The sequence below is a fragment of the Euprymna scolopes genome, chromosome 38 (assembly GCF_053919585.1).
Source record: "Euprymna scolopes isolate OS-2025 chromosome 38, ASM5391958v1, whole genome shotgun sequence".
Lineage (NCBI taxonomy): Eukaryota > Metazoa > Mollusca > Cephalopoda > Sepiida > Sepiolidae > Euprymna > Euprymna scolopes.
This window is the reverse complement of record NC_136519.1, coordinates 32232557-32244875: the sequence shown is the minus strand read 5'-3', so window position 1 is coordinate 32244875 and position 12319 is coordinate 32232557. Positions and strand designations below refer to the sequence as shown.

General features: G+C 36.9%; 1 long non-coding RNA gene across 1 annotated transcript in view; it reads left to right on the top strand.

Annotated features, from left to right (window-relative positions):
- The window catches only part of LOC145263119 (uncharacterized), a 28277-nt gene extending 23437 nt beyond the window's left edge, over positions 1 to 4840 (top strand). The window contains exon 3 of the long non-coding RNA XR_013864479.1: positions 3814 to 4840. This is a non-coding gene — a long non-coding RNA (uncharacterized LOC145263119). The remainder of the gene's footprint in view (positions 1 to 3813) is intronic.
- The last annotated feature ends 7479 nt before the right edge of the window (positions 4841 to 12319 follow it).

Below are 12319 nucleotides of genomic sequence, written 5' to 3'. Positions count from 1 at the left end.
CCTGCGAACGCAGTTGTTCGCTATTTCTCTTCTACAGTTTAATAGATGTTGGGGTTCTTTAAAGTACAGGATAGCAAATTTTTCATGAAGGCATAATCTACATGGGTCGTTTAGGTCTCTACATGTGTTAGTTGTCTTCTTATTTTCCATTCGACTACCGGAGAATGTCCGCTTTCCTTGAGTTCCCAGTATTTATTTCCTAGCGTTGTTTTCATATATATATATATATATATATATATATATATATATATATATATATATATATATACTAATTAATTAAATACGTTAAAATGTATTTAACTTAAAAACAATATTTTTCAGAACTGCTCTGTGTATATGAAGAGCTTTTATAAGTGAAATTATATAAATATCAGAAAAACCTAACACAGATTAATCAACGTTTCGACCATGTTAATAATCTCTTCATGAGTTCCAGCCTTAGATAGGATAAGTCATCGGTACCGCCGGCTTCAAACCTAATAATAAGGAACTATTTTAGGTCTCCATATCAAGCTCTCTTTTACCCAATACTCATCCGTTTAAATTACATGGACTTATATGCAAATTGGAATAAGGATTCTAGACACAAGGTTTCATTATACAGATGAGTATTGACTGAAGAGAACTTCATATGGGGGCCTTAAACGGTTTCCTGTTATAAGGTTTGAAACCAACGGTACCGATGACTTATCTCATCTAAATTTCTGAAAATAAAAATATAAATAATACACTTACTTTTGGAATTTTTTCTTTATAATAGAGAACTCTGCTAGAATCCTGTTCCCAAAATCTGACTAAGTGGTATATATATATATATATTTATATAAAATGGGTTAATAAATTCCAACGAAAGAAAGATGTATATTTAAATAAGGGAGTAGTCATCAACAATGTGTATTTTTTAACATTATTTTATTATTCCGTGTCTTGGTTTGTCATTGAGAATTATGTTTTGATCATTGTAATAATGTTTTTAAGTCATTGAAATCCTTTACGCGCGTTTCAGACGGTCTGTGATGCATCCTCGTCAGAAATTATTTTCAAATGTGTAAAAATGGCGATTTTCGTAGTTAATTTGAAGTTTTTCCAAGGGGTGGAAGCTTGTAAGTGTTTATTATTCATTGGTATGCTGAATTTTTATTGCTTTTTTATTTCTTTTTTATTTGGCTTATCCAGGGAGACGGTGACCTCGCTGTAGTCGCTATCTCTTTCTGCTAATATTTTTTTCTTTTCCTTTAGGGTGGGGTAGGGTGTGTGTGTGTGTGTGTGTGTGTGTGTGTGTGTGTGTGTGTGTGTGTGTGTGTTTATGTGTGTGTGTGCGCGTGTGTGTGTTTGCTTTTATTGGTTTGGGAATGTGTATATTGTTTTATAGTATTTTGGGGTTATTTGCTTCCTTAGGAAGGCGGCTGTGGTCCGAGGTCGTTACTAATGTGTATGTGTGGGGAGGGGGGGGACTGGCTCTTCTGAAATAAGGGTAGGGATGCTTTCATTCTATTTTGATATTTATTTTTTGGATTCTTGGATTTTAGTATTGTGATTTTTCGTTTTAGTCTTATATTATGTTTGTTTAGAAAGAGGGGTGTATTTAAAATAGGGGATTTTTTAATGTTTCTATTTATTTGTCTCCCCATGTGGGTATGGCCAGACCCAGGATCGGTTCCTAGTGGGGGAAGATTTTGTTCCCCAGAGGGGGGGCATTGGAGGGGGTGTAGGTATGGGAGGGAATGATAGAAGGGATGATAGTCGTTTCAGTCATGAGGGGGGTTCTCCTCCACTGACTGAGGAGGGAGCGAGGTGTTGGAACAGATATTATACTATGGTTCTAGGTGTCTCCTAGTGTTGTTGGTTTCGAGGTTAAGTAGGGTTGGTATTGTTCAGTGTGTTGTATTAGAGGTAGGGGTATTATGTCTGTGTGTGGTTGTATGCGCGCATGTGTATGTGTTTTAATGTGTCGGTTCTGATTTATATGTGGGTGTGTATATGTGTATATGTATGGGTGTGCATGCGAGTGTACCTTGCATTTCATGTTTTTGTGTGATGGTATTAGGTTCTGTTCAGTTCAGGAGTGAATCTGGTGATGAAGTTTTTTTCCCTGTGTGTGTGTATATATATATATATATATATATATATATATATATATATATATATATATAAAATTATTTCCACCATGACAGCCAACAAACCGGAAACAGCAGCCATGACAAACCGGAAGCCCAAAACCTGAGTCTTGGACTTCCGGTTTATGCTGTCATGGCTCTTGTGGGCTGCGACGTTGTTTGGCTGTGGAAAAATTATATAACCTCTCACATTCTGAAAAATTATATATATATATATATATATATATATATATATATATACATACAGGGGGGCCGAAAAGTCCAGGACACTATACATGTATTTTTAATAAAACACAGTATTTTTTAATGAAACACACAGAAAACATATATATTCAACAAAAAAAGAGAACTTTATTAGAAACAAAGCAGAAAACAACTAGAGTAATTTAGTGGTCTAGGGGATCAGTATGTTGGCCCTCGTTGTTCTTGCACAATTCCATTCGCCTCCAGGTTCTTTGTGCCATTTTTTTTAGAGAATTCCTTGATACGCTAGCAAAAGCTGCAATAATCGCATGCTTTAGCTGATCAATGGTTTCGTATCTAATACCAGAAACTTTACCTTTAATTAAACCCCATAATGAGTTGTCTGGAGTGGTCAAGTCGGGGCTTCGTGGTGGCCAAGCAAAAGAATTTGATCCACGCCCAATCCATCGATCAGGAAACTCTGCATTTAGCAGCGCTCTCACAGGAAGTGCATAATGTGCGGGTGCACCATCTTGCTGTAGCCATACACGATCCTTAATACCAAGTTCTATTAACTTGGGAATGAACCAGTTTCTAATCATGTTGGCATATGATTCCTGGTTGACATTGCCATCAAAGAAATAAGGACCAATCAAATGTTCAGATGTCAATGCAGCCCAAATCATGACATGTGGAGGATTATTTTCAACTTCTTCTTTGTAAAAGGGGTTTTCTTTAGCCCAGAAATATATGTTTCGACTTTTAGAACTTTTATAAATGGCGCATTCATCGCTGAATATTATCTTTCTGTGATTTCTTGGACCATGAGGAAAGCGTTTTAAAAATTTCTCACAGAATTCTTTTCTTTGATCCATATCTTCATCTGACAACTGATTTACCGACATGGGCTTATAAGCTTTGACATCCAAGTCCTTTTTCATATGATCCATCATGGTAGCCCTTGGTATTCCAAGTTCAGCAGAACGTTTTCTGGTGGATTTCTTGGGAGACTGTTGCAGTGATTCTTGAACACCAGCACACGTTTCCTTTCGTGTTTCAGGCCTGCCACTTCTTGCCTGATCCAGAACGCTACCTGTTTCAAAAACTTTCTTCTCCCACAGATACAGATTACTTCTTGATGGCGCGGGCTTTCCAAATCTTTCTGTGAAAGCACTTCAAACATCTTCCATAGTCATGTCATTCCTGATGCGGTCGTGAACCCAAACAGCAGCAATTAAGCGCTCCTCAACAGTAAATACACTGATGTCAGTCATAACCTGAAAAAATAAATGAAATAAATTGTTTTAACAACATTAGAATATTAAAATCAATTATATTTAACAGCATTAAAATATTAAAAATAGAGTGTCCTGGGACTTTTCGGCCACCCTGTATATATATATATATATATATATATATATATATATATATATATATATATATATGTATATATATATATATGTGTGTATATATATGTGTGTGTTTTTTTGTTTCTTCTTCCCTTTATTTATAGAAAGAAATGTGACAACTGCGGTGGTTATGTTGGATGATTCGGTAACAACTGTCAAAAGAAATATGGCATAAAATAAACCTGCAACAAAAGCTTCTTTCAAGTGCCATTCAATCTCACCACAGAATTGCACTAACATCCGATGAATATCTGTTGGAAAAAGGCAACGGACTATGCTACATCCTCGGTCTTCTTCACCAGCGGTTTGTACTACCCAATGACTATTAATGGCGAGTATTATGTAAGCTATGACTTTTCTGCAGTTCTCTCTCTAGACAAACGCTGGTCCAACGCTGTTGTGTACCGTGACCTTCTAATCATCTTCTATTCTGATTCTTGCTCTGGCCGTGTCATTATCTTTTATATTGGCGATTGCCGAGGGCATGCACAGTGGGTTACAAGTATAAAAAATAAACAACATGAGAGAAACAGAAGAAAATATAGACTCTTGCATATTGTGTGTGTGTGTGTGTGTGTGTGTGTGTGTTACCAAGGTGGAATCAACTGTCGTCAACTGTCACCAGCTCAAGACTGTCTGTGAAACTCACTCACACTTTTAAACTTTCCGTAAATTAACTCTAAATATATTGACCTCTATTGTCCAATCTTATATCCCAGTCGTACGGCATAATCGCGTTGACACACCGGTTCTCGTCAGATCACCGAAGTGAAGCAATGTTGAGCTTGGTTAGTATCAGATGGGTGCCCATTTGGGAATTCTAGGCGCTGTATGTGCTCTCCGCTTATCTCGGCATTTGTTTCCAGTCGTCCTGTACTTCACTTGCCACTGGTATTTAACAATGCGTCTCAGGAGAGGTGTGGTTGGAGATTGCGTACCTCCTGCCACAAAAATTTCACGCGCAAGCAACCCTTCGTGGGTATCCATAGTCTGTCTAAGACTGAAGGAGCCTGCATATCCCAGTCATTGCCACACCTTGATTAGCTATCCTATTTTTCATCGCATTTGTGTTCCTTTGGTAAATCAGCTACCATATCGTAATTCTACTAACCTTACTTTTGTTCGGTTGATAAACTTATTTCATCTTTTTTATTATAGTTTTTTCCTTTTTTTTTTTACTCTGTAACACTTTAGGACGATGGTTATAGTATCACGCACATGCATATATCTGGAGAGAAACTTGAATGACTAATATACGCTATCCTTTATAGGGGTTTGTCAGAAGAACCTGGCATGAGTATATTTTTCCCTAACAAGCAAACCCTGACCAAATCTTCAAAATCGAATTCGTGGCCCAAATAAGATCCAAGTATGGCTATCCAACACTGACTTTTTTTTTTACACAGGCATCGCCACATTATCAAGGCCAAGAGACCACTCGAGGATAAGGGTTAAAGAGTGTACAGTATAAATTCGACAATATAGTAATCATCAGTAATGGAAATTCGGGAAATTTGTTACCTCATATGGAATGGCTCATCAAGAACTTGTTTACATTAGACTTGAAGACAACCATATTGTAGTCAGCCGGAAAGCAGGAAAACGGAAGACAGTTCCATAGGTGTGCAGTTCTAAGAAAAAAGCTTTGTTCAGGTTTAGTTTTAGGCACAGATAAAGAGTGGGGGGAATTATTGATAGTGTTTTCAGCTAGACAAGTGTTTCTTATGAAAGTTTGGTGAGGGGGGACCATAGATTGAAGCTCAGTCAAACACTTTCCATGAAAATAACAATACATCAGACAAACTCGCAACATCTCTTCTGTGAGATAGAGGTTGCAGGGAAGAGAAAAGAACATCTCCTACAAGGCTACGAAGTCTATTTTGGACTCTATCAAGGCAGGATAAGTCCTTTCTAGCAGCTCCTGTCCAGATGTAGCAATAGTATTCCATCCGTGGACGTACCTGGCTCTTATATAGATAGAGAATTGCATCAGCAGTGAGATATCTACCGGATCGATAGAAAGATTCCACCATTTTTCCAGCGGCCTTGGCAACAGATTTGATGTACGTGTTCCATTTAAGATCAGGAGTAACGGTCAAGCCCAGAAGCTTGTCAAAACTTGAGGCCTCCTGAAGACGAGAGCCATTCATTTCAATTGATGCCAGATGTGGATCAGAATGTTGATGATGTAAAGAGAGAAGCTTGGTTTTAGATGCATTAAAAGTAACCAGCCACTCCTTTCCCCATTGTACCACATTCTCAAGATCAGAGGAGAGAGAATCGGAGAGAACTTGGTCGTTTACTGTCTTAAATGTGCTACCATAAATGGTAGTGTCATCAGCATAAAATCACCTTCCCTCATTGTCTTTCTATCTTTTGTTTTTGTATGACACAGAAAATATCAGTGGCGAGTGTTATGTAAGCCATGACTTTCCTGCAGCTATGAAGCTATGTGCTCTCTCTCTAGACAACTGCCACCCCAACGCGATTGTGTGACGTAGTGTTCTATTCATCTTTGTCTTATAGTCTGGTTCTTATTCTGGCCGTATCGTTTTCTCCTACGTTGGCAATTGCCAAGGGCATATGCAGTGGCTTTAAAATAAACAACACGAGAGAAACAGAAGAAAAGATAGACTCTGACACAATGTAGATATTAAGTATACTCTAGATGTGTGTGTGTGTGTGTGTGTGACCTAAAGATAAACCAGTGTGAATGGAAACCCTGCAATATTACCGTAGTCCTTTTGTTAAAACTGTAAAGTATTTATCTAAGTAATCTGGTTAATGTAGTGTCAGAATATATCTGGTTATTACAGCTTATTTCCAATCTTCTTATAGGTTCGGTAGATAACAGTTGTACTCTAGGTGCATGTGTGATACCATCGGTGAAATATGTTTTAAGGCGGAACAACTGATGCCAACTCAAGACTCTCCATGAAACTCACTCCCACTCTTAAACTGCTCGTAAACTAAATCTAAATATATAGACCTCTATTCATCATATCTTATCATAATAGAAATTAACCCATCGCATGGCGGTGCTATTTACCCCCTTAAGGTCTTGGTTTGAGCAATGAGGACCCAATCGGCAGTTTTCCGTAAGGTGGTGCATCGTTTGTACCTCTCCACATGGACATAAAGGTGAGGTGTCTAGGGCCCCACTTGTGGAGATTGTCTTTTGTTTTGCCTTGTTTGGCTCTGGCTCTATTTAGAGTCACCCAGTTTTTTCTACCAAGGTTTGAACCCTGGGGGAGTGTTTCTTTTGGGTCTGGTAGGGCTTCATTTTTATTCCTGCTGGAACGGTACAAACAGCTTAACGACCACAGCCAGTCACTGTTTGGCCACCAATCAGTGAGACAAAGACTAAAATCTCGCAGTAGCTTCATAAATATAGAGGAAACCGATCCCAGACCTCTATTGTCCAGTCCTTTATCCCATTCATTGTCACACCTTGATTAACTATCCTATTTTTGATTGCTATGTTTTCCTTAGTAAACCACCTCCCTCTATTGTCATTCTACTTACCTCACTATCTATGCTTTTGTTGTGATCATCATAATCATATCGTATGAATTCAATGATTCCATTGTTGGCATTGATTTTTTCCTAGTCAGAATGTTTTCTAGAATGACATCAGGTACTTACAGAAGAGACCACAAGAAGTATTTTAATGGTGAATGCTCTAACGAACTGCAAGTACTTGTGCCCCCACAACGTGAACACCCTCGACAGACCCAACAGGCTGCAAAATTCCACCCCCACACTGTAGAGATCCCTAGATATAAAAGATCTTTCTACTCCAGTAGTTTCTTCCCCAAAACCGCTAGACTTTGGAATTCCATTCAAGGTCTCTGCTTCCCCAACTGTACTGACGTGCAGAAGTTCAATTGCAACGTGGACAGACATCTTGCTGCCCAAATCCCTACATAGTGCCCCAGTAGTTGTTGCCCCTGATAGTAGCCCCCTACACCAAAGTGGCAATGTGCCTTGTTTGGGGTGAAAATGTAATTTTAAAAAAAAAAAAATTGCAAAACATCCTAAGTGAAAGTGATTTTTTTTTTTTTTTTTTTTTTTGGAACAAACTGAATTTGAACTTGGGACACTCAGGTCGTCAATCCGTGTCACTAACCACAAGACTGCCGCCACCTTCTTTGTTCTGACAATCAACTATTTCCTTTTTAAATCATTTCCTAACACTCTGGGGGGGGCGTCCATAATATTACACAGCTGAAGTATTCCTTACGTCTTCACTCAAATGCTGGTATAACAGATATACACCACTAACCAAATACATCAGGAGTACACGCTATATCATTTTTTTTTTCACTGCAAAAATGTCAGCTCTATATTTTCAATCCACTCGACAATTACGTCGGCTTAGGATCTGTACTATAAACCTCCGTTATTAGTTTAACGTCAAATGTGTTTAGATCCAAATATGTACATCGTGAAGAGTTGATGCAAAAATAGTCTGATCAAGAATTTCCACCAGGGACTAATTTTTTCATGGGAATCGCTCCAGACATAGCATGTAGTCACTTAATGTAACGTGCTAAAAAATATACTACTTCAAGGTAAAAAAAAATATGTGTAATATGGATGGGTGTAAGATAGTGCGGACGCGCGTATGCAAATGCATGCAAAGTGATGTGACCGGTAAGGAAAAATAAAAACTTTAAAAGCAGATCACATTAGAGATGGAGAGTACGTCCGAGATCACGTTAGCAGTAACGAGACAATGAGGAAATTAATGTTCTTGCACAACAAAAAAAAAGCGAGTTGAAGTTAATCCCTGTTCTTTGTTTACTTGACGAATGAGCATACAACGTGTTGGTTCCCAGACAATGTTACATAAAATCCGACCCAGAAGACAGCAATAATACTTCCCTGGTCAGAAACATCGCTCATGGAATGTGTGGATTAAAACATTTGAGTGACGATGTAAAGGATAATTTAGCTGGATGATACTATGGATGTTTCCTGACAGACTCCAGCACATTTTGTATATAACTTTCTACTCTGCGTGCGTGTGTTATACCGTCGGAGAAAATGACCCTCTAAACCCTAACATCCGCATTTTAGTTATCTGTCGAAACTGCTCTACTGATTTGCTCCGAACAACCACCTGTCGTCAACTGACGCCGTCAACTGAAGACTGTCCGTAAAAGTCGCTCCCACTCCTAAAGTGTTCGTAAACTCTAACAAGCAAGGTGAGAGTTACGAGACGGCCGGAAGTAAAACCTCAGAGAGTAAATGGTACTTGTACAGTTTAGTCAAGACATTAAAAAAATGAAAATATCGAAAAAAAGGTTATATTTTACGTATCCGTTATGAAACGAAGTTCTCCGAAAAAAAATTCACTTAATTTCATCAAGTAGTTTTTTTTTTTTTTACAGCAAAAAAAAAAAAAAAACAATTTGTTATGATACCGAGCAAAAGGTTCGATTTTTAGGAAGAAAGGCTAGAATTAAAGATGGGAAGGGAGTGTCAGCGCTTTAACTGGAGTTATCTCCTCGTGGCATGTTTTTCAGCTTCGGCAAATTTCACAATGGCTGACTTCAACGCGCTCTCATAAGAACGTGTTTTTCCGCTGTAAAAAAAGAAAACTACTCGATCAAATTAAATAAAAAAAATTTTCGGAGGTCTTCAGTCCAAAACGGATACGTACAATATAACCTTTTTTCGATATTTTCATTTTTTAATGTCTTGACTAAACTGTATAAGTAGTAAATTGGTGGGCACTTGTGCATTTTAGGTTTAGAAGGGTTTTCTTTTTGTTTTCATTTTTGAAGAATTTTAAGGGGAGACAATTCAAAAAGTTGTCACAGTTTTGCAAAACGTATTGGTAAAAGAAAAGCAAACACAGTAAATTAACGATAATGTAAAATAAAACATGAACTAGACATTTATTGAATTTAATTTTTTTTTAGCTTTTATAAAATAATTAGAATTACTTAATAAGATTTTTTGTGAGTATTTATTTGAAAGTTTAACATATCAAAAATTGGGTAAATTTTTAGATTAGGTCCATCACCTCCACAATGATGACTTTTAAAGGTTTTCGACTATGCTGCGCTGCATTGCTGCATACGGAAATCGCATTGAAATTTTACAGAAATAAGTAGTTATCGAGATATAAAAAGTTATATTATGCATTGTATTCTTTGGCGGCCATCTTTTTTACGCGCGTGCGCGCACCATAAACAAATCTACGCGCATAACAAAGATGGCCGCTAAAGAATACAATACATAATACAACTTTTTATAACTCAATAACTACTTATTTCTGCAAAACTTCAATGCGATTTCCGTATTCAGCATAGTCGAAAACTTATAAAAGTCGTACTTTAAAAGAAAATTGTGGAGGTGGACCTAATCTAAAAAAATACCCAAAAATGTAAAAAAAAAAAAAAAAAGATTTTTTAAGGGATAACACGAGACACAAACGTGGTTAACCATAGTGAAATCAGAAACCTTTTAGTTCCGTAAATGATATGTTTCTAAGAACTTACACTTGTTCAATGGATTTAATTAAAATTTTAATCATAATAAGTTAGAAATAATAACCCCCTAGGGTTTCCTGATAATTTAATTATCTTTAGTAGGAAAGCCTGTGAAAATTCCACAGCGGCATCTTTCATATTTAATATATTGCTGCTGGGCATTCGGCGGACGTTCGGCGTGAATGGAAACCCCATGATACTATTGTAGCCATTTTGTTAAAACTGTAAACATATTTATCTAAGTAATCTGGTTAATGTAGTGTTTTTTGTTTGATTTTTTATTTTTTTTTTTTTTAATTTTCTTCCTTTGAAGATTGTAATGCTAGGTATAGGACAGCCAAACCAGCTGCCAACATTGCCCCGCTTTTTATTGAAACCAACCGAGAGCTCTTTTTAGTATCCTCGTTGTTCCCTTAAGTGCAACTGTCTGGATCTCTTTTGCACTTTGTTCACCAGGAATATTAGTTAGGTAGGACTTCAGGTTCTTCTTCATAAGCCATGTGGCACCTATGATAACTGGTATGATTGATATCTCAAGTTTCTTTTCATATCATACATGAGACCTTGGTATTTGGTCTGTTTCTCCCCTTCAGCTCTGTTCAGACCGCCATCATTAGGAACACTCACTTCAATCAAAGTTGCAACTCTCTCTGACTTAATATATCTGGTTATTACAGTTTATCTTATAGTCACATATTTCCATTGTACGGGCGCCCGGCACAAACGGAACCCCCACGATATCATTATACCATCTTTAAACAGAACAAATACTACCATTGGATCCTAGTCAGAAGAACAAGGAGGTATATTTTAGTTTCACGTACGGCCCAAAAGTAACGTCATTATTTTTATTTTGAATTTTGTATTTACACTGCGTCTTCGGTGGTCGGGATATCCAATTTATTAAAAAAAAAGAAAATAGAAACTGATAACATACTACACACATTAAATTAGCATATCTATATACGAATGTACTGTCCGTAGTATGTTATTACCGTTTTACCTTCTTTTTTAATAAATATGATCTCCCGATCGAATAATTTATAATCTGGAAACCGTGACACACGTACATACGTACGTACGTTACAGGTACTACCGTATTATTGATATACAGCTAAATCGTGTAAACTTACTTCCAACTAGATCTCAAAATTCGAAAATTTGTCGTGCAGCGCTAACCCCCTTTCATTTCTTTTTCATGCCCAAACATGGCTCCTTTTATACGTAACGCAGGTCGAAGGTTATACCGACCAAAACGTTGTGCAGATAACACTGAAGATGAGAATAATTGTCCGTTTAATATAAATAATACAAATACTCATAGCTCATTTCCAAAAATCAGAACTGTTATTAATTTTTTGTTTATTCCATTTACGGCTTTCAATCCTCTCATATTATTGTTCATGATCTAACTGACAATCTCATTAACTCTTATATCCTCGAATGGCCTTTGGCTGTGCTGACTTATTAGTATAAAAATCTGCGGTGCCTCTTCGTTATTAGAGCGAAATTCGAAAATCGAAATATGTCGCAATAATGAACATATCCAAACATTAAAAAAAAAAACGATGAGGTAGAATATCTAAATATTAATTTACTTGTTCGTGTCACAAAAAAAAAACATCATCATCGAAAACATTAATTAATGAGAAACGAATTACCTCCCTTTATAGTCGCTCTTTATCAGTTAAAAATCATTAAAACCATTTCCTCTCCAAAAAATTAAAAAACAAAACAAAATATGGATGTCTGTTTACGATTTCAAATTGGCTATTTTATTTTATAATTAAAAAAAAAAGTAGTGTTGAGAGGAGACTAATTTTTTTATATTATTATAGTTTCTTTTTAATTTTTTGTAAAAATGTGCAAGTGAATTTACATCTGTTCATTTATAATTCATATAAAAAATTATTCAGAAAGCCAAGTACGTCCGAGGATGGAATACTGCTGCCATATCTGGGCAGGAGCTGCTAAAAACAGCCTATCCTGCCTTGACAGAGTACAAAATAGACTTCGTGGCTTAGTGGGGGATGCCCTTTTCTCTTCCCTGCAACCTCTCTCCCACAGTAGAGACGTTGCGAGCCTATCCTTGTTTTATCGTTATTTC